This window comes from Eschrichtius robustus, chromosome 2 (genome assembly GCF_028021215.1).
Source record: "Eschrichtius robustus isolate mEscRob2 chromosome 2, mEscRob2.pri, whole genome shotgun sequence".
NCBI lineage: Eukaryota > Metazoa > Chordata > Mammalia > Artiodactyla > Eschrichtiidae > Eschrichtius > Eschrichtius robustus.
The window spans coordinates 171927359-171947232 of record NC_090825.1 but is presented as its reverse complement, the minus strand read 5'-3'; the positions used below and the strand labels follow the sequence as shown (position 1 = coordinate 171947232).

At 49.7% G+C, this 19874-nt stretch overlaps 1 protein-coding gene across 8 annotated transcripts in view; it reads left to right on the top strand.

Annotated features, from left to right (window-relative positions):
* The window catches only part of DNM2 (dynamin 2), a 91694-nt gene that overhangs the window by 4775 nt on the left and 67045 nt on the right, over positions 1–19874 (top strand). The window lies entirely within an intron of this gene.

Here is a 19874-nt window from a genome sequence, read left to right as displayed (position 1 = left end):
CTCTCAGTGAGTAGTGCCTGTGAGCACATGTAGGGCCCGGTGCCATTTTTCTTTTGACAAGAAGCAGCTGCCCATGGACTCTACCGTCTCCAGCTGCGTTTCCATTTGGTCTCGGGTGATGGATCCCTGCAGGGAGACGTAGCTGTATCATGGGGCCGCTGTGGGGCACACAGTGGGTGCTGGATGAATGTGTGTCAGATGACCGTTGGCTCACGTCCCTGCCAGACTGAGGGGTGGGCACATGGTTTGCTCTTTGGGCTGGTTTGTCCCTTAACAGCTCTTCGGTGTTCAAAGACACTTGGAAATGACAGCTGCTATTTCCATGGTCCTTCCTTTCAGGCAAAGCCGAAGGGCCTTTGCCTGCGTGATCTGTAGTACCCAGGCCAGCCGGAGCAGGCAGAGTCCAGAGGCACCTGTGGGAAGGTGGCATCCATCAGCTGAATGACCTCACTTCTTGGGCCTCAGTTTCTTTGTCTGGAAAGTGGGGATCATGATGGTTCCTCTCTCCTGGGAGCGGGCTGAGCATTCAAATGAGCTAATCCTTGTGAAATATTAGACCTGTGCATTTTGTATAGCCCTGGGTCAGGACTCTGAAGGTCAGTTGTTAATTTCTCTTTCCTTAAAGAAAAGGAATTCATGATTACTTTGTTAATATAAGTAACGCCTCATTTTAGCACAGACACTCTTTGAGCACCTGTCAGTGTACTTTGAGCTCTGGGGATGCAGCTGGAACCAGCTGGCGAACCAGGTCCTGAAATGCTAGTGGGAGCCCAGCCCGTTCCTGCCGTTTCTAAGTGGGAATGGTGACTGTGAACAAACATTTGGCCATGAGAGTTTTTTTATGCTCATTCAGCATATGATGGTGGGAAATTGGGAGCAAAAAAGGCCCAACAGTATCGAATTGACTAGACAATGTGTCCCGACAACCAACTACGAAATAACTACTCAGAGTGATCTAGAAGAGGATTGAGTGACCCAGAAAACCTATGCAAGACCTGTTAGGGCCCAGACCAAGCGGACGTGTGAGCCCATCTTATTCCAAACAGTTGTATTTTCGTAGTAAAAAGCCTGGAAAAATGTACAGCTTCGAACCCCACATGTGGGTTGTCTCCCCACATAATTCTTTGTTCGTTTTGGCTCGTTTGGGGATTATGTTTATAACCAGGAAGACAGATTTCTCCAGAGCTCAGCTCTGGGCTGCCCAAATGCTTTTCAGAGTTATTTGTCTGGGGATAATGGCCCTCGCTAGGAACACGGATTGAAATCCTCTGGTAAAAAGTCCGGTTCATTGTGGGTGAGGGCAGAGGATGGCCTCGTGGACAGTTCCAGATTTGGAGTTTTCAAAGGTAGTGCGGGCAGAAAGCGCTGGGCATGGCATGGAACCCTGTGTCTCTCTGGTGTTTGCATTTGGTTCAGAGCCGCATCTGCCAAGCTTTTGCCCGATTTGAATGAAAATGCCGAAATTACAGGCCCCTCAGCTGCAGAAAGAAATGGGGACATCGGCTAACCCTTAATTTACTGGGGTTGCCAACCGCATGCTGTAATTAAGCCCTTATTGTTAGAACTTTGGAAAAATGCAAGCCAATAATGAGATATTTATAGGCCATTAGCCACAATCCGAATAAAGAAAAAAATTACCCTGCCTCCGAGGCAAAATGGCACCAGAGAGAAAAGACTCCTGCTTCCAGGTACATTGGGGTTCCTGTTAGTATTGGCAATGAGGTCCCTGCTAGATGCTGGGGATTTTCCCCTTTGGAGTCACCCTCACCTTGAACAGGGTGCTGGGTGGCCCTTTCGGTTTCACCTGCTGCTGGATGTTTATAACACAGTAAGAGCTGATGTTTGTGTGGAGAGTCACTGTGTGCCGTGCCCCAGGGACTTATGTCTAAAATCTGACCACGTGGTCCCAGCAATCCTTGGGGGCAGATACTGCTCTTAGCATCCCTGCTTCACAGGTAGGGAAACTGAGGCCTCAGAGGTGGACTGGCTTGAAGTCACATAGGGAGGAGGGCAGGAGCGGGCCCTGAGCCGGGCCTGTCTCCTCCGGAGCCCACTGCCCGGGGATAGTGGGGTTGGGAAGGTGGGGCCATGGCTTTTGGCTGTCAGGTCAGTCGTGGACACTACGGTGCTTGTATCTGGGGCTGGGGCTGAGGCGACAGATGGAGCGATTTCTGGCTTTCCGGATCCTTGAGGTTGTTAATAACTCTGTGTCCGACAGCATGCCGGGTGCTGGGGACCCAGCGGGGACCGAGATGGGCAGAGGTGAGCAGAATGGTTAAATGAGCAGTGACATTCTGAAGATGGAGAAGTGCAGTGAAAATGGTGGGGAGAGTGAGAGAGTGGCTGGGCAGGGGCTGCCTCCGACGGGGTGGTCAGGGCGGGCCTGCAATGGAGCCAGCCCCTTGAAGACCCCAGAGAAGGGTGTCCCAGACAGAGGGCTCCACAGGTGCCCCCTTCAGATATGGAAAGGGGCCTGAGTCGAAGGCAAGACCACTGGGCCCATGAGGCTCAGGGAACTGCCTGTCAGATGCCCGTCTTTCCTAAGTTTTAATTATATAAGTAGAACACTGAAGACTGAGTTCTCGGAAAAAGGGAAACCGTGACAGATGAGGAAGGATACGTTGCCCGCCCTGTCCCTTCCTTCCAGCTCCACGTAGAAGCACCACTGTCAGTTTGGCATATATCCTGTCAGAGCCCTCTCGTGTTTACGTACATATGGACACGCTGGTACCTATAGAAAATACACAGCACTATTTGGGGTTGCTTCTTTTGGGGGTACATCTTCTTTCCAGAACTGGGACTACCCTGTTTATATCGTTCAGAAACTTGTTTTCCAACCACGCAACACATCCTAGGGGTCCTGCTTTGTCGAAATGTTTGTAACTGCTGCTTGGAGCTTCCTGACCCTCCCAGAGGGGTAAGAATGGAGGTGGGGGGCCAGCAGGAGTCACTGCGGCTGTCCCAGTGAGAGAGGACAGTGCTGTCTCACGTGCTGTTTGCCAGGATCCATGCGGGGAGCTGGGTACAAGGCGCCTCACTTCCTTCGAGGCCAGTGCTTGATCTCCGTCTGCTGACGAGGAAACTGAGTCACAGAGGTTTGCCCAAGTGGCCACACTTGAACCCAGAGCCTCGGCCTTCACGGGTGGCCCCCTTCCCCCGGGCCTGCTGGCCTGTACCGGAAGTAGCATCCTCACCCCTGGCTCCGCTGGATTTTCCAGCCTCCCTTTTCCCCTCGGCTCCAGCTTCACAGGGTCCAGTTTTCCCTCCCTTCTCACTGCATTTGTACCTCAGAGTGGCCGAAGAAGTTTCTGGAACAAAGCTGGGTGTTGAGGAATAATTGAAGCCCTTGTGGGGCTTCTTGCAGTGCCCACTGGGGTGCCCGGTGCCGCAGCTCAGCTGCTCGAGTTGCCTCCTCTGGTGGCGATTGGGGGGCGGCTCTGGTCTTCCCGTCACACTGAATGGACTTTCCATGCCCTTGACACACTCACCGTGTGCTAGGCACTGAGTGCTGTCTGTACGTCCCCTCAGCTTGGCCCCATTTTACGGATGAGGCCGTTGAGGGGCAGAGATGGCGCAGGCGGTGGGGGTGAGGCTCTGAGCCCCATCCTTACCCACTTGTTCACTCTACCCGAGAGGCCCTAGAGGTCCTTCTCTGAGGAGGCACTTTCCAGTGAGAAGGGAGTGGAGGCATGTGGGAGACGGAGGCCCCATAGGGAGCCTTGGGGTGGGAATGGTGGTCAGGGAATGCTTCTTGGAGGAGGCAGTAGGTCTTTCTGTCTAGACGAGGACAGGCGGCAGCTGCCTGGAAGCAGGCAGGTGACTGCTGCACGAGGACCTTTGTCCCCATCCTGCCTGGCTGTGGGCCCCGGCTCGAGGCTCATGGCCTGTTACACAGGGTGCTTTCTTGTCGTTGTCTCGGCTGCATAGTACTCCATGGTACAAAGGCACCTTTGTTTGTTCACCAGCCTCTCGGTGCTGATGGATGCTCAGGCTGTTTCTAGTCACCCACTCCCAGGATTTGCACGTGGACATGGGACACCTGTGTAGAACACGTGTCTACACAGAGGAGGACGTGGGGAGATTGATGGCCAGCACTGGGTGTGTGGCCCTCCCCTCCCTGGGTGTGGAGGCCAGGAGGCTGGCCGGCAGCTGTTCACCTGGGTTGAATGAGTGGACTTGGGACTGGCCAGAGAGCCCATCCCGGTGCTCCCACATCAGCGTGTCCTTGCCGCGCTTCACCCGTCCCGACCCCTTCCATGGCCTGGACCAGTGCAGTCGCCTCTGCCCTGGTCCCCTGGCACCCGCCCTGCCTCCCCCACCACCCACAGTGTCCACAGGGTACCTGTGAACGCCTGAGTCTGGGCATGTCCCTCTTCTGCCCACCACGCTCTGTGGCCCCCACCTCACTTGGGCTCAAAGTCCAAGTCCTCCACTGGCCCCCCCAACACCCCCGCCCTCGCCTGCTCCCACTGTCCCCCAAACTCATCCCGCTGGCCACACGGCCTCCTGGCCGCCCCTGAACCCCCCAGGCTCACGCCTGCTCGGGGCCTTTCTCTTCCCTCCTCCACATCTCCTCTTTGTCCAGAGTTCTCCACACCCTGCCCCTCTCTCCTTGGGTCCCTGCTCAAACCTCACCCCTCTGAGAGGCCGGCCCTGACCTACCCTGGTTCACACAGGGCCCTGGCACTCAGACCGCGTGCCTAGATGTGTTTTCTTCAGAGCTCATCTTAGGGCCTGAAACTGTTTTGTGTTGTTTCCTCCCCACCCCCCAGACGGCAGGTTCACAAGGGCAGGGATCTTCGAGCGTTCCTCGCCACCCTGGCACAAAGTAGGAGCACGCATATTTGTTCCATGAAGGTACCTTAAGACCAAACTTGGATTAATTTCACTGCACAGATGTCCATTGAGAAGGGGACCAGCGGACAGCCCTGCAACTTGCCTTTGGGGGCTCGCAGCCCACCTGGGATGTGTGGGACTGAGAATAGAAGAGGGGTTTGGGGTGCTCCAGGGGGGGCAGAAGCAAGTGTATCTTTTTTACGGGGAGGGCTGTGATTTGCCCTTTGGGCACACAGTAATAACAGTAACAGGCTAAGACCTTGGGGCCGGCCAGGCATGGCTGTCTTTCTGGACTGGCTTCCTGGCTACGAGATGGGGCCGAGCAGGGCCCCTTCCCTGGGCTGAGGTGACTGAGGCCCTGCACAGCTTCCAGTGAGCCATCCCTTCCGACTCTTGCTTCTTGCCTGGGTGCCAGGCAGCCCTGGCAGGAATGGGCCCCACTCTGTCCGGGCGCTGGCACACTCTCACAACGGGGAGAAGGCAGCTTCCCTCCCATCCCCACCCCGCTGCCCGTGGATACCCAAGTGCCTGCTTAGACCAAGAACCAAGGAAAGGAAGCTGCTGGGGTCATTGCTTCTCAGTCCTGGCAGCCCATTAGTATCCGTCACGGGGAGATGCCCAGTGCCAGACCCCTCCCCAGACCAACTTAAAACTCCCAGGGGGATTCCAGTCAAATGCCACAGCATGGAGAACCATGCTCTGTTTGTCCTGGGAGAACTCCTTTGCCTAAACTTGAACCCGCCTGGACCACAGACCCATAGCGTGTGGACAGGTGGCCAGCAGAGCTGTCCAGGGCCCCGATGACACCCTCATGCGCAGACGGAGGAGGAGGAGGAGGCGCCCTGGAGACTCTGCCCCATGACACATTTTCCCAGCGATAAGAGTCTCTAGGGACTGGCAGGCCGGCAAGCGAGCACAGCAGGCAGGAACAGTCCCAGCTGGCGTTACGTCTGCTTGCCGGGTGATACGCCCTGGCACAGCCAGGCCAGCCCTGGAGGAAGCCCCGGGGTGGGTTGGGGACACAGCCCCTACCGTCCCAGCCACGGGACCTCTGTCCTCTGTGCTCATGGCCAGGATCCTTCTGGAGGGTCACAGCCTGCTTGCCTACAAGGCCCTCAGCAGGCCCTGCAGCCAGGGAGCCAGTGGCTTTGAGGATGATGCCCTCAGAGTTGTTCTTTTCTGGCTGGTGGGGCGATGGAGTCCCAGGGATCTATAAATCAAGATCAGGGGCCTGTGACCGGAGGCTGTGAGCCACCCACTCAGCTTGAGAGAGGCTGCCTGTGGTTTGGGCTGACACGTCTCCTCATCTTGCAACACTTCCCCTCGTCTAGGCGGAAGCCGTTCAGACGGAAGCCCGGCTCCAGTGGCATCTCCCGGTGGCACCGCCTGGCACGGGTTGCCAGCGAGCTCAGAGCAGGCCACTTTCTCAGGTGGGGAGGCCCCCACCTGGAATACGCTCCTGGCAAAAGGATGTCCTAGCTTGATTTTTTTTTTTTAATTAATTTTTATTGGCGTGTAGCTGCTTTACAATGTTGTGTTAGTTTCTGCTGTACAGCAAAATGAATCAGCTATACATATACATATATCCCCTCTTTGTGGATTTCCTTCCCATTTAGGTCACCACGGTGCATTAAGTAGAGTTCCCTGTGCTATACAGTATGTTCTCATTAGTTGTCTATTTTATACATAGTATCAGTAGTGTATATGTGTCAATCCCAATCTCCCAATTCCTCCCACCCTCCCCTTCCCCCTTGGTATCCATACATTTGTTCTCTACATCTCTGTCTCTATTTCTGCTTTGCATATATCTGTGCCATATTTCTAGATTCCACATATATGCGTTAATATACGATATTGGTTTTTCTCTTTCTGACTTACTTCACTCTGTGTGACAGTCTCTAGGTCCATCTAGCTTGATTTTTAATTACAAGAGTTCTTGGACTGTTTACTCACTGTAAAATACAGTTCTCTCCTATAGGAAGAGTAAGGTGGAGGTTCCTCTTGCCCTTTGCTTGGGACCACCTTCATCAGCTTGTGGCTCTTCTCAGATCCTTTTTCTTTATTGTTTTGTGTTCTTTTTTTTTTTTGGCCGTGCCGTGCAGCTTGCCAGCTTGCGGGATCTTAGTTCCTGACCAGGGATTGAACCCCGGCCCTGGTAGTGAGAGCTCTGAGTCCTAACCACTGGACCGCCAGGGATTTCCCAGGTCTTATCTTAGATAGTCCAAAATCTCGCTGGAATGTGTCATGCCTCATGCCAAGTTCTTTGCTGTTTAGTGTCTCCAGGGGTTTTTGCCTTTGTTTTGTTTCTTTAAGAAACTTTTTATTTTGGCATAATTTTAGATTTACAGAAAATAAGTAAGCTGTAAACATACAGAAGAGTTATGCGGATAGTACAGAGAGCTCGCATATACTCTTCACCCGTCTTTCCCTAAGGTTAACCTCTTACCTTGCCGTGGTATATTTCTCACAGCTAAGAAATTAACCTCGGCACATTATTATTATTAACGAAAGCCAGACTTGGTTCACGTTTCCGCAGCTGTCGCCAATACGTCCTTTTTCTGTCCCAGGACCCCATCCAGGATCCCACATGGCATTGGGTCATCCCGTCTCCTTAGCTTCCGCCCAGCTATGACAGCACCACAGCCTTTGCTTTTCATGACCTTGGTATTTTATAGACTGTCCGGCAATTTGGGTTTATCTGGTATTTTCTCATGGTTCGACTGGGGCTATGGGTTGTGGGGAAGAGGACCACAAAGATGAGGTACTCTTCACATCCTATCAGTGGTCCATGATATCGATAAAGCTTACCGTGGATGATGTTGATCTTGATCTTCTGGGTGAGATGACATGTCTGTCAGCTTTCCTTGCCACAAAGTTACTTTTTTTTCTCCTTTTTGTACACTATCCTTTGGAAGCATTGAAGATTCTTTTTTTTTTTTTGGCTGTGTTGGGTCTTCGTTGCTGCGCGCGGGCTTTCTCTAGTTGCGGCAAGCGGGGGCTACTCTTCGTTGCGGTGCGCGGGCTTCTCGTTACGGTGGCTTCTCTTGTTACAGAGCACGGGCTCTAGGTGAGCAGGCTTCAGTAGTTGCAGCACGCGGGCTCAGTAGTTGGGGTGTGCGGGCTCAGTAGTTATGAATTCCAGGCTCTAGAGCACAGGCTCAGTAGTAGTGGCACACGGGCTTAGTTGCTCCGCGGCATGTGGGATCTTCCCGGACCAGGGATCGAACCCGTGTCCCCTATTGGCATTGGCAGGCGGATTCTTAACCACTGTGCCACCAGGGAAGTCCGAGTGTTCTTATTAATATAATTGTTTGAATAGGTAGTATGTCCAACATGGAACCAAGTTCAAAAATACCAGAAAGAATGGAGAGAGAGAAGCTTGCTTCCTGTCCTCCTACTCCTACAGCCGTGGCTAACCACCCTCGCTCCTCTCCTGTGTCCTCCCAGTTTCTCAGTGCAAATGGAAGCAAATACGAATGTGTGTGTATCCACTTCCCTCTCCCGCCCAGCTTAACACCCTGTTGTGAACAACGAGATTGTCACTTAACAGTATTTCTTGGAGATCTTAGTGTATCAGAACAGAGAGCATGCTCATTTTTGTGGGTTTTTTTCCCCCACCCTAGAGGTATAAAATTTACATATAGTGAACACACAAAGTTACCACCACAAACAGTATATAGAACACTTTTATCACCCTCCAAAATCCCCCGTGTCCTTTGGCAGTCACCACCCCCCCCCCGCCCCGCCCCCGCTGATGGGTTCTCCATTCTATGGTTTTGCCTTTTCCAGAATGTCGTGTAAATAGACTCATGCAACCTTTTGAGTCTGGCGTGTTTCATTCTGCATAACACCTTTGAGAGCTGTCCAGGCTGTGTGCCTTGATAGTTTGATCGTTTTTGTTGCTGAGGAGTATTTCGTGGTGCGTCTGGATCACTGGCTGTTGAAGTGTTCGCCCACCGAAGGATGCTGACGGATGCTGGGTTGTCTCCAGTTCTGGGTGATTATGATCAATGCTGATACAAACATTTATCTGCACGTTTCTGTGTGCCGTATAACTATGATGCATTTTGAGAGATTTTGAATTAATTAATTTTTTAAAATTTGGCTGTGCCACGCGTCTTGCGGGATCCTAGTTCCCAACCAGGGATCGAACCTGGCCCCAGCAGTGAAAGAGCCAAGGCCTAACCACTGGACCACCAGGGAATTCCTTGTTCTTCTTTTTCAGAATTGTTTTGGCCGGTCTAGTTTCTTTACCTTTACATGTAAATTTTAGAATCAGCTTGTTGGTTTCTGCAAAAATGATACTTGTGCCTCGGTACATGGAGAGTTTTGCTATTAGTTTTTTAAATTTTTTTAAATAAATTTATTTATTTTTTATTTATTTATTTTTGGCTGCGTTGGGTCTTCGTTGCTGTGCGCGGGCTTTCTCTAGTTGTGGCGAGCTGGGGCTACTCTTCATTGTGGTGCACGGGCTTCTCATTGTGGTGGCTTCTTTTGTTGAGGAGCACGGGCTCTAGGTGTGCGGGCTTCACTAGTTGTGGCACGCAGGCTTCTAGAGTGCAGGCTCAGTGGTTGTGGCGCACGGGCTTAGTTGCTCCGCGGCATGTGGGATCTTCCCGGACCAGGGCTAGAACCCGTGTCCCCTCCATTGGCAGGCGGATTCTTAACCACTGCGCCACCAGGGAAGTCCCGCTATTAGTTTCTGTAACCATTATTATTCCCTCTAACATGGGCGCTGACCTGGACCATTGCAGTCACTTCCTGCTAGGTCCTGCACCTTCTGACTCCACTCCCTCCCCACCCCAGGCTGTTCTCCCTACAGTGGTGGGAGGGAGCCTTTGAAGAAGGTGCCCCTCCTCTGCTCAGAAGCCAACATGGCTCCTAGTTCCCTCAGCGTAAAGGCTAAAGTCCTTGGGAGTTCCCTGGTGGCCTAGCGGTTAAGATTCCGGGCTTTCACTGCCGTGGCCTGGGTTCAGTCCCTGGTCAGGGAACTGAGATCCTGCAAGCTGCACGGTGCGGCCAAAAAAGTCCTCATTATCACCCAGAAGGCCCTGCGTGATCTCCTTACCCTCCTCCCCCTGCCCCATCACCTCTCTCCCCTCACCTCCTCCTACTCCTCTCTTTCTTGCTCTGTTCCAGCCACACAGGGCCCCACACTGTTCCTCAAACATGTTAGACACAGTCCCACCTCAGGACCTTTGCACATGCTGTTGCCTGTGCCTGGAAGGCTTCTTCCCTCGGATAGCCGTGTGGCTCGTGTATCATCTCTATTGGGCCTCTGCTCAAATTGTTTCCTCCTCAAGAGGCCCTCCCTGGCCACCCTGCTAAAATGTCCCCACCCTATTACTCCATCCTTTTGCTCTGCTTATTTTTTCCTGGAAGCACTTGTCACTCCGCGTCCTTGTTCTACCTGTTTATTTGGTTTATTATCCTACCACCCAGTAGTAGGTGAGTGCCCTGATGGCGGGGCCTTGCTCCTAGGTGTGCGCCAGCCCCTTGTACTGTGTCTGGCGTGTATTAGATGCTCTCGAAATCCATCTCCCTTTCTGTGTAAACTCACCCATCTGCGTTTCCATCACTAAGTGGGACCCACTCAGCAAAGGTAGCAGAGCCTGTTTGGTGCCAAGCTCTGACCTCGGCCGCTACTCACCTGGGGCCAGACAGAGCTGGTCACCACTTGGAGTTAGACCAGTTTGTGTGGGCCAGCAGCAGTTCTTTTTTTTTTTTTTTTTAAATAAATTTATTTGTTTGTTTTTATTTTTGGCTGCGTTGGGTCTTCATTGCTGCACATGGGCTTTCTCTAGTTGTGGCGAGCGGGGGCTACTCTTTGTTGCAGTGCGTGGCCTTCTCATTGTCGTGGCTTCTCTTGTTGCGGAGCACGGGCTCTAGGCGTGCAGGCTTAGTTGTGTAGTTGTGGCTCGCAGGCTTAGTTGCCCTGTGACATGTGGGATCTTCCCAGACCAGGGATCAAGCCCATGTCCCCTGCATTGGCAGGCAGATTCTCAACCACTGCACCACCAGGGAAGTCCCTCAGCAGCAGTTTTTTATCTTAAAGCTTTTTAACATGGACTTTTTCCTTTGTTGGTACATAGGTGGCTCTTGTGCTTTTGTTCTAAAATAACATCTTTACTGAGATATAATTCACAGACCATAAAAGTCATCCTTTTAAAGTGTACTATCCGGCTGATTTTAGTGTAGAGTTGTGCAGCGATCACCAGTATCTAATTTCAGAACATTTTCATGTCCCCAAAAGAAACTGTGCCCATTAGGCAGTCAAGTCACTCCCCACCCCCAGCTCCTGGCAGCCGCTCATCTACTTTCTGTGTGTGAATTTGCCTGCTGTGGACATTTTGTATGAATGAAATCATATGCTCTGTAGCTGTTTGCGTCTGGCTGCTTTCACTTTGCATTAATGTGTTCAAGGTTCATCCTTACTGTAGCATCTATCAGAACTTCATTCCTTTTTATGGCTGCATAATATTCCACTCTATGGTTATGCCACCTTATGTTTATCCAGTCCTCACCTGATGGACATTTGGGGTATTTCCACTTTTTGGCTGTTAGGAATAATGCTGCTGTGAACATTTTTGGACAAAGTTTTGTGGGCGCATATGCATTCATTTCTTCTGGGTATGTACCTAGGAGTGGAATTGCTGAGTCATTTGGTAATCCTTGTGTTTAACCTTGAGAAACCCCCAGACAGTTTTCCATAGTGACTGCATCATTTTATGCTCTCACCAGCATTGTAGGAGAGTGCTGGTTTCTTCACATCCTCGTTAACACTTGTTATTATCTGTCTTTTTGAATTCAGCTTCCTAGTGGGTGTGAAGTGGTGTTTTGCTCATTGTGGGTTTTTTTTTTTTTTCTTATTTTCCTTATGACTAACGAGGAGCTTTTCATGTGCTTATTGTCCATTTGTATATCTTCTTCGGAGAAATGTCTATTCAAATCCTTTGTCCATTTTTTTAAAATAAATAAATTTATTTATTTATTTATTTATTTATGGCTGTGTTGGGTCTTTGTTGCTGCACGCTGGCTTTCCCTAGTTGCGGTGAGCGGGGGCTACTCTTTGTTGTGGCGCGTAGGCTTCTCATTGCGGGGGCTACTCTTTGTTGTGGCGCGTGGGCTTCTCATTGCGGGGGCTACTCTTCGTTGTGGCACGTGGGCTTCTCATTGCGGTGGCTTCTCTTGTTGCGGAGCACGGGCTCTAGGCGCACAGGCTTCAGTAGTTGTGGCACGCGGGCTCAGTAATTGTGTCTCGTGGGCTCCAGAGCGCAGGCTCAGTAGTTGTGGCGCATGGGCCTAGTTGTTCTGCGGCATGTGGTATCTCCCCGGACCAGGGCTTGAACTCGCGTCCCCTGCATTGGCAGGCAGATTCTCAACCACTGCGCCACCAGGGAGGTCCCCCTTTGTCCATTTTTAAATTGGGTTATTTGTCTTTTCATTTGTTGGTTTGCAAAAGTTCTTTACATCTGGTATCAAGACCAGCCCTTTATGAGATAAATGATTTGCAGATTTTTCTCCCATTATGTGGGTTGTCTTTGCACTTTCTTGTGTCCTTTGAAGCAGAAAAGTTTTAAATTTTGATGAACTCCTGTCTTTGTTTTCTTTTTTCACTTATGCTTTTGGTGTCATATCCAAGAAGCCATTGACCAATCCATGAAGATTTACTCCTATATTTTCTTTTAAATATTTTGTAGTTTTAGCTCTTACATTGAGGTCTCTGATCCATTTTGAATTAACTTTTATATATGGTGTGGGGTAGAAGTCCAACGTCATACTTTTGCTTGTAGCTATCCAGTTATCCCAGCACCAGTTGTTGAACGTTCTTTACTCATTGAATAGTTTTGGCACCTTGGGTTAAAAATCAGTTGGGGAATTACCTGGCAGTCCAGCGGTTAGAGCTCCACGCTTCCACTGCAGGGGGGCACGGGTTCAATCCCTGCTTGGGGAACTAAGATCCTGTATGCCGCAGCACAGCCAAAAAAATAAAAAAATAAAATAAATCAGTTGGCCATAAATGCAAGAGTATATTTCTGGACTCTCAAATCTATTCCAGTGATGTTTATGTCTACCCACATTCCAGTACCACACAGTCTTCATTTCTGTACCTTTGCAGTAAGTTTTGAAATTGGGTAGTGTGAGTCTTCCAACTGTGTTCTTTTTCAAGCTTGTTTTGGCTATCCTGAGTTCTTTGCATTTCCATATGAATTTTAGGATCAGCTTATCACTTATTGCAAAAAATGCCGTTGAGATTTTGAGGAGGATTGCATTAAATCTCTAGATCAATTCGGGGAGTACTGCTATCTTAACAGTATTAAGTCTTCCAGGGAGGAGGGATAAATTAGGAGATTGGGATTAACATATACATACTACTATATATAAAATAGATAACTAATAAGGACCTACTGTATAGTGCAGGGAACTCTACCCAGTGCTCTGTAATGACCTATATGGGAAAAGAATCTAAAAAAAAAGAGCGGATATATGTATATGTATAACTGATTCACTTTGCTGTACACCTGAAACTAACACAACATTTTAAATCAACTATAGTTAAAAAAAGAAAAAGTCTTCCAATCTGTGAACACAAGCTGTCTTTTCATTTATTAGGGCTTTAATTTATTTCAACAGTGTTTTTTAGTTTTCAATGTAAACGTTTTGTGCTTCCTTTGTTAAACTTATTTCTAAGTATTTTATTCTTTTCGATGCTATTATAAATGAAATTGTCCCCTTAATTTCATTTTCGCATTGTTCACTGCTGGTATGTAATAATATAACTGATTTTTGTATATTGATCTTGCATCCTGCAACCTTGCTAAATTTATTACCTCTAATTTTTAAAAATGTTGAGAAATCCCAGTTGAGATTTCTATAGACATGATCATGTCATCTGTGAATGGTTTTCCTTCTTCCTTTGGATGCCTTATTTCTTTTTCTCCCTGACTGCTCTGGCTGGACCCTCCAGTACAATGTTGAGTAGAAATAAGGGTGGGCATCCTTGTGTTGTTCCTGATCTTAGAGGGAAAACTTTGAGTGTTTCGCCATTAAGTGTGATGTTAACTGTGGGTTTTGTGTAGATGTCCTTTATCAAGCTGAGAAAGTTCCCTTCTATTCATAATTTGTTGACTGTTTTTATCACGAAAGGGTGTTGGATTTTATCAAATGCTTTTTCTGCATCTACTGAGATAATCATACAGTTTTGTCACTTACTGTATTAATATGGTGTATTGTATTGATTGATTTTTCCCAATTTTGGACCAACATTGCATTCCTGGAATAAATATCACTTGACTATTGCACATAATTTTTTTTTTTTTACTTGGGTGCGCTGCACGGCTTGTGGGATCTTAGTTCCCTGACGAGGGATTGAACCTGGGCCCCCAGTAGTGAGAACGTGGAGTCCTAACACTGGACCGCCAGGGAATTCCCGCGCATAATTTTTTTTTATGTTGCTGGATTTGGTTTAATAGTTTTTGTTGTTGATTTGTGTGTGTGTGTCTTTGTTCATAAAAGACGATTGATTTGTGGTTTTCTTGTGATATTTTTGTCTGGCTTTGGTATCAGGGTAACGCTGACCTCATAGAATGAGTTGGAAAGTGTCCGGGTTTAGGGGAAGAGTTTGTGAAAGACTGGTATTAATTCTCTCCATGTTTGTTAGAATTTACCAGTGAAGCCACTTGAGCCAGGCTTTTCTTTGTGGGAAGATTTTTTAAAATTAATTAATTAATTAATTATATTTTTGGCTGCGTTGGATCCTTGTTGCTGCGCGTGGGGTTTCTTTTAGTTGCGGCGAGTGGGGGCTGCTCTTCGTTGCGGTGCGCGGGCTTCTCATCGCGGTGGCTTCTCTTGTTGCGGAGCATGGGCTCCAGGCGCGCAGGCTTCGGTAGTTGTGGCTCGCGGGCTCTAGAGCGCAGCTCGGTAGTTGTGGCTCACGGGCTCTAGAGCGCAGGCTCAGTAGGTGTGGCACACGGGCTTAATTGCTCTGCGGCACGTGGTATCTTACCAGACCAGGGCTGGAACCCGGGTTCCCTGCATTGGCAGGCGGATTCTTAACCACTGAGCCACCAGGGAAGCCCTGTGGGAAGATTTTTGATCAGGAATTCAATCTCTTGTTATAGGTCTATTCATTTTTTTTTTTTTTGAGTCAGTTTCAGTAGTGTGTGTCTCTCTAGCAGTTTGTCCATTTCACATAGGTTATTTAATTTGTTAGCATAGTATTTCCTTGTAATCCTTTTTATTTCTGTAAGGGCTAGTAATATCCACTTTTTTTATTCTTAGTTTTAGTAATTTGAGTCTTCTCTCTTTTGTTCTTAGCTAATGTAGCTAAAGGTTTGTTAGTTTTGTGGATCTTTTCAAAGGACCAACTTTGATCTTACTGATTTTCTGTATTTTTCTATTCTCTATTTCATTTATTTCCTCTCTGATCTTTATTGTTTTCCCTGTCTGTTCACTGTGGGTTTGGTTTGCTATTCTTTTTCCAGATTCTTAAGTGGAAGATTAATTTTTGATTTGAAATCTTTCTTCTTTTTTTAGAAAAATTTTAAAATTGTTTTTAATTTTAAAAATTTTATAAAGCTTTATTGAGGTATAATTGATACATAAAAATCTGCAATCTCCTTCTTTAATATATAGGAGCTTACATCTGTAAATTTCCCTCTGTACTGCTTTAGTTGTATCCTATAAGATTTGGTATGTTCTACTTTAATTTTCATTCATCTTAAAGTATTTTCTAATTTCCCTTGTGATTTCTTCGTTGACTCATTCGCTGTTTAGGAATGTATTGTTTAATTTCCACATGTTTGTCAATATCTCAAACTTTCCTTCTGTTACTGTTTTCTAACTTGATTCCATTGTGGTCAGAGAACATACTTTGTATGATTTCATTCAGTCCTTTCACAATTAATCAGTCTTGTTTTATGACCTCAAATATGGCCTATCCTGGAGAGAATGTTCCATGTGCCCTTGATAAGAATGTGTATTCTGCTCTTGCTGGGTGGAGTGCTCTATACATGCCTTTAGGTCTTGTTGGCTTATGGTGGTGTTCACGTTTCTGTTTCCTTGTTGATCTTTTGTCCAGTGTTCTATCCCTTTTCTTGTTTTTTTTTTTTTCTCTGTGTCATGCGGCTTGTGGGATCTTAGTTCCCTGACTGGGGATTGAACCCAGGCCCCACGCAGTGAAAACGTTGAGTCCTAACCACTGGACCGCCAGGGAAGTCCCTATCCATTACTGAAGGTGGGGTATTGATGTCTCCAACTGTTATTGTTGACTCGGCTATATTTCCCTTGCCCTGTGCTTTCTTTAGGGCTGTGTAGTATTCCTCAGTCCCACTAAATCCAGTCACTCTCCTGCATGAGTTTTTTTTGGTTTGTTTTTGTTTTTTAAGTTGAAGTATAGTTGATTTACAATGTTGTGTTAGTTTCAGGTGTACAGCAAAGTGATTCAGTTATACATATAGTATATATTCTTTTTCAGATTCGTTTCCATTAGAGGTTATTACAAGATATTGAATATAGTTCTCTGTGCTATACTGTAGGTCCTTGTTGTTTACCTGTGTTCTATAGTAGTGTGTGTATGTTAATCCCAAACTCCTAATTTATCCCCCCCACCCTGACCCCTCTATCCTCTTTGGTAACCATAAGATTGTTTTCTGAATGAGCTTTTAGGTTGTTTCCAGTTTTCTCCTCCTGACAGAGCCTTGGGGGTCGACTGGCTTGCACATCTGCTAGGCTCAGGGCTGATCCCTGGAGGGGGGCTGCTGTGTTGGAGACGGAGCGGATTTAAGATCATCTTGTCAGAGACCTTCTGGGGGTGCCACGGAGGGTCTGTGGTGCCAGGGGGTGACACCCCCCCTCCATCCCCATCACCCTTGTGAACTGTCCTGTGGAACAGGGCCCTACGTGTGCCGGGCATTGGGCTTCATGTGACTTGTCCTAGTCCTGCCAGTGACCTGACGGGGTGGGCACTGTTATTAGGTCCATTTTACAGATGGAGAAACTGAGGCCCGGGGAAGTCATGACCTTCACCCAGGTCCCACAGCAAGGCTGTGGCTGAGCTGTCTGGCTGCAGACTGTGCTCTCCAACACCATGCTCGGCTTGCCTGTCTCCACAGGCAGCCGTGACTGGCCGTCCTGCCTTCAGCATTCAGGGCTCCTTTCCATCTTCATTTCCGGATGTGTGGTGTGGTGACTGGGATGGTGCCTGGCAGTAGGGACAGGAACGAGTCCAGCTGGATGGGTGCCTCAATGGTTGGGGAAGGGGGGTGTGCTGTTAGCTGTGAGGCTTTGGTCTAGGTGACCTGACCTCTCTCGCCTCAGTTTCCCCATCTGAGAAACGGCGTGGGTGAGAGTGCCCGTGAGAGTGAAACAGGGACTTGCGTGCGCAGAGGCCAGCGCAGGGCCTGCATGTCATACCCCAGAGATGCCAGCCGGGCTTGCTGTTTGCTCCTCAGCAGGCATTTATTGAGCACTTGCTGTGTGCCAGACACCGGCAGTGAACAAAGCAGACAAGCATCCCTGTCCTCATGGGGCTGACGGTCTGCGGGGGGGACCAGTGAGCAGGAAGGAAGCGTGGAGGGGGTGCAGAGCCCGGCCTGGGGAGGCGGTGAGGGCGGCCTCTCCCAGGAGTTGCCACCCGGCCAGTGTCCGAAGGAAGAGTGGAGGGCGCTCTGGCATGTCTGGTGGCAGAGCAGCCCAGATGGAGGCCTCAACCAGCAGGGCCTTGAGTTGGGAGAGGAGGGAATGGTAGGGAGCAATGGGGCGCTGGTGCAGGCAGGGCCTTGTGGGCTGCAGGGAGGACCTGATTTTGTCCCGGGGTGTGCGGGAAGCTACAGGTGGGTTTTAAGTGCGTGCGCAGCGTGATCTGACTTGCGGTTTGAAAAGCTCAACCTGGCTGCTGGGCTAAGAAAATACGGGGCTGGGGGAGGGAGACAGGGGTGGGGGAGTGTGGCTGTGACCCAGGGGACTTAGCCTAAGGATGTTGGGACCGAGCAGGAGAGAAGGGGATGCATCTGGGTCTGTTGAAGGCAGCGCCAACAGGATTTGCTGAGAGGTGGGCCCTAGGAGGTGGGAAAGAGACCACCCAGGGAAGGGCGGGAAGCCCGTCCTGTCTCGTGTGACCCTGTGCCCCTGGTCTGCCTTGAGGGTTCCTCACAGTGTGGCACCCCATCACGCTGGCAGAGGCTCTGGGAAGGAGACGGGGTGCGGAGGGGTGCACTTATCCCCAGAGGCCAATGCCCACCCTCTTGCTTGAAGGAAGCCTGCAAGGAGGAAGGTTCTGGAATGCTGACAGTGGGCTGGGGCACTGCCTGGCTTTCCTTTCCACGTATCTACCAACACCCTGCCCCTGCGTTCGGTTGGGCCCCCCTGGGTGGCGACGTACACAGAGCTAGAAATCCACGTGTGGCTGACCACCGTCCAGGGGCTGCAGATTCGTGGCGAGCACCCACCACCTCCCCAGCACCTGCGATGTCTCCCTCCTCCCTCCCCCCAGCACATCCCGTCTTACTGGTGAGGACACCAAGCCCAGAACATGAGTGACTTTGCTGCCAAGGTCACACGGCCAACACTGCGCGAGTCAGGCCACCTGCTGCAGTGTAGAGCCGTGAGGAGGTGTCAGAGGGACGCCCGGGAGGGTAGAGTTGAGAGCCCGGCTCCCCAAAGACTGGTGGTTTCCCCATCACCCTTGAAAATGTGGCTTGGCTGACCAGTTGCTTTGGAGCCTCAGTACAAATGAAAAGTTATGAATTAGTAGGCATTCCCTGGTGGTCCAGTGGTTAGGAGCCTGTGCTTTCACCGCCCAGGGCCCCCATAAGACACACGGTGTGGCCGGAAGAAAAAAAAAAGTTAAAGTTACAAATTAGTATTTGCCTGTTATAAAAGTTATTAAAAAAGTTATAAAAGACCAAAATCCAAATCACATTGGAGACTATAAGAAACAGAAAGTTTTCCATTCTCACTCCATAGACGACCTCCGTGAAGGGCTCAGGGTGTCACCTCCAAACTTACTGTCCCTACACAGGCAGGAAAAAAAAAATGGAGGACACAAACTGTTCTGCATGTCACACTTTGCTTTCAGCACTACGGCCTGGATTGCTCCCTGGGCCAGTTCCAAGGTTGATTTAGCCAGTTCCCTGCTGATGGACCTCTCGGTTGTTAATGGGTTTCACTCTGGAAAGTACTGCTGCAGGGAGTGGCCGTCCTTGCAAACCCACTCAGGAGAATGAAACCCCGGTGACGTGGGGCAGGAAGGGTCAGAAGAGGACAGTCAGGCCTCTCAGAGGAGGTGACATCTGAGTTGAGTCCTGAGTGACCAGAGGAAGCCAGGATTATGGAAAGGCTCCGGGGAGAAGGTCATTCCAGGCAGAGAATGAGCACGTGCAAAGGCCCTGATGCAGGAATTGCTTTGGCCTGCTTGCTGTACCTTGACCACCAGTGTGTCCAGAGGGAGTGCGCGAAGTGAAGGTGGGGGTGAGGGAAGGGAGGTGATGGGGTGATTGCTCAGGGCCTCGGAAGCCACAGGGAGCACTTTGGCGCAGATGAGGGGTGTGATCTGACTCATATTGTGTTGGGTTTTTCTTTGACTGCGTGGGGCAAATGGTCTCTTTTGGGCACCATGGTAAGAACTTTTGCAAACCTTCCACTCTACCTTACCTCACTTAACAGATGAGGAAACTGAGGCACAAAGATGTCACCCCGCCTGCACAGGTTGTCCAGAAAGGATTCCAGCCGGGGTCTGAAAGGCCCAGAGCCAGGGCTGCTATATGCTGAGGGCCACTTCCTGCTTTTGCTCCTGGCCTGGCTGCCAGATGAGACCACAGAGCAAGTGACACTATGGTTGAGTGCCTGGCCAGCGGCTGGTGAACCTGCAGGATTCCGGAGCAGGGAGGAGCCTGCTGGGAATTTTGTGAAGGGTGACAGACACCTGGAAGTGAGATTATGAAAGCCGGCAGGGGCACCCACAACCTATCCCATCGTCCCATCGCCATCCGAGCCTCAGTCTCCTCGTCTGTACAATGGCAGGTTTGGTCCTTCGTCCC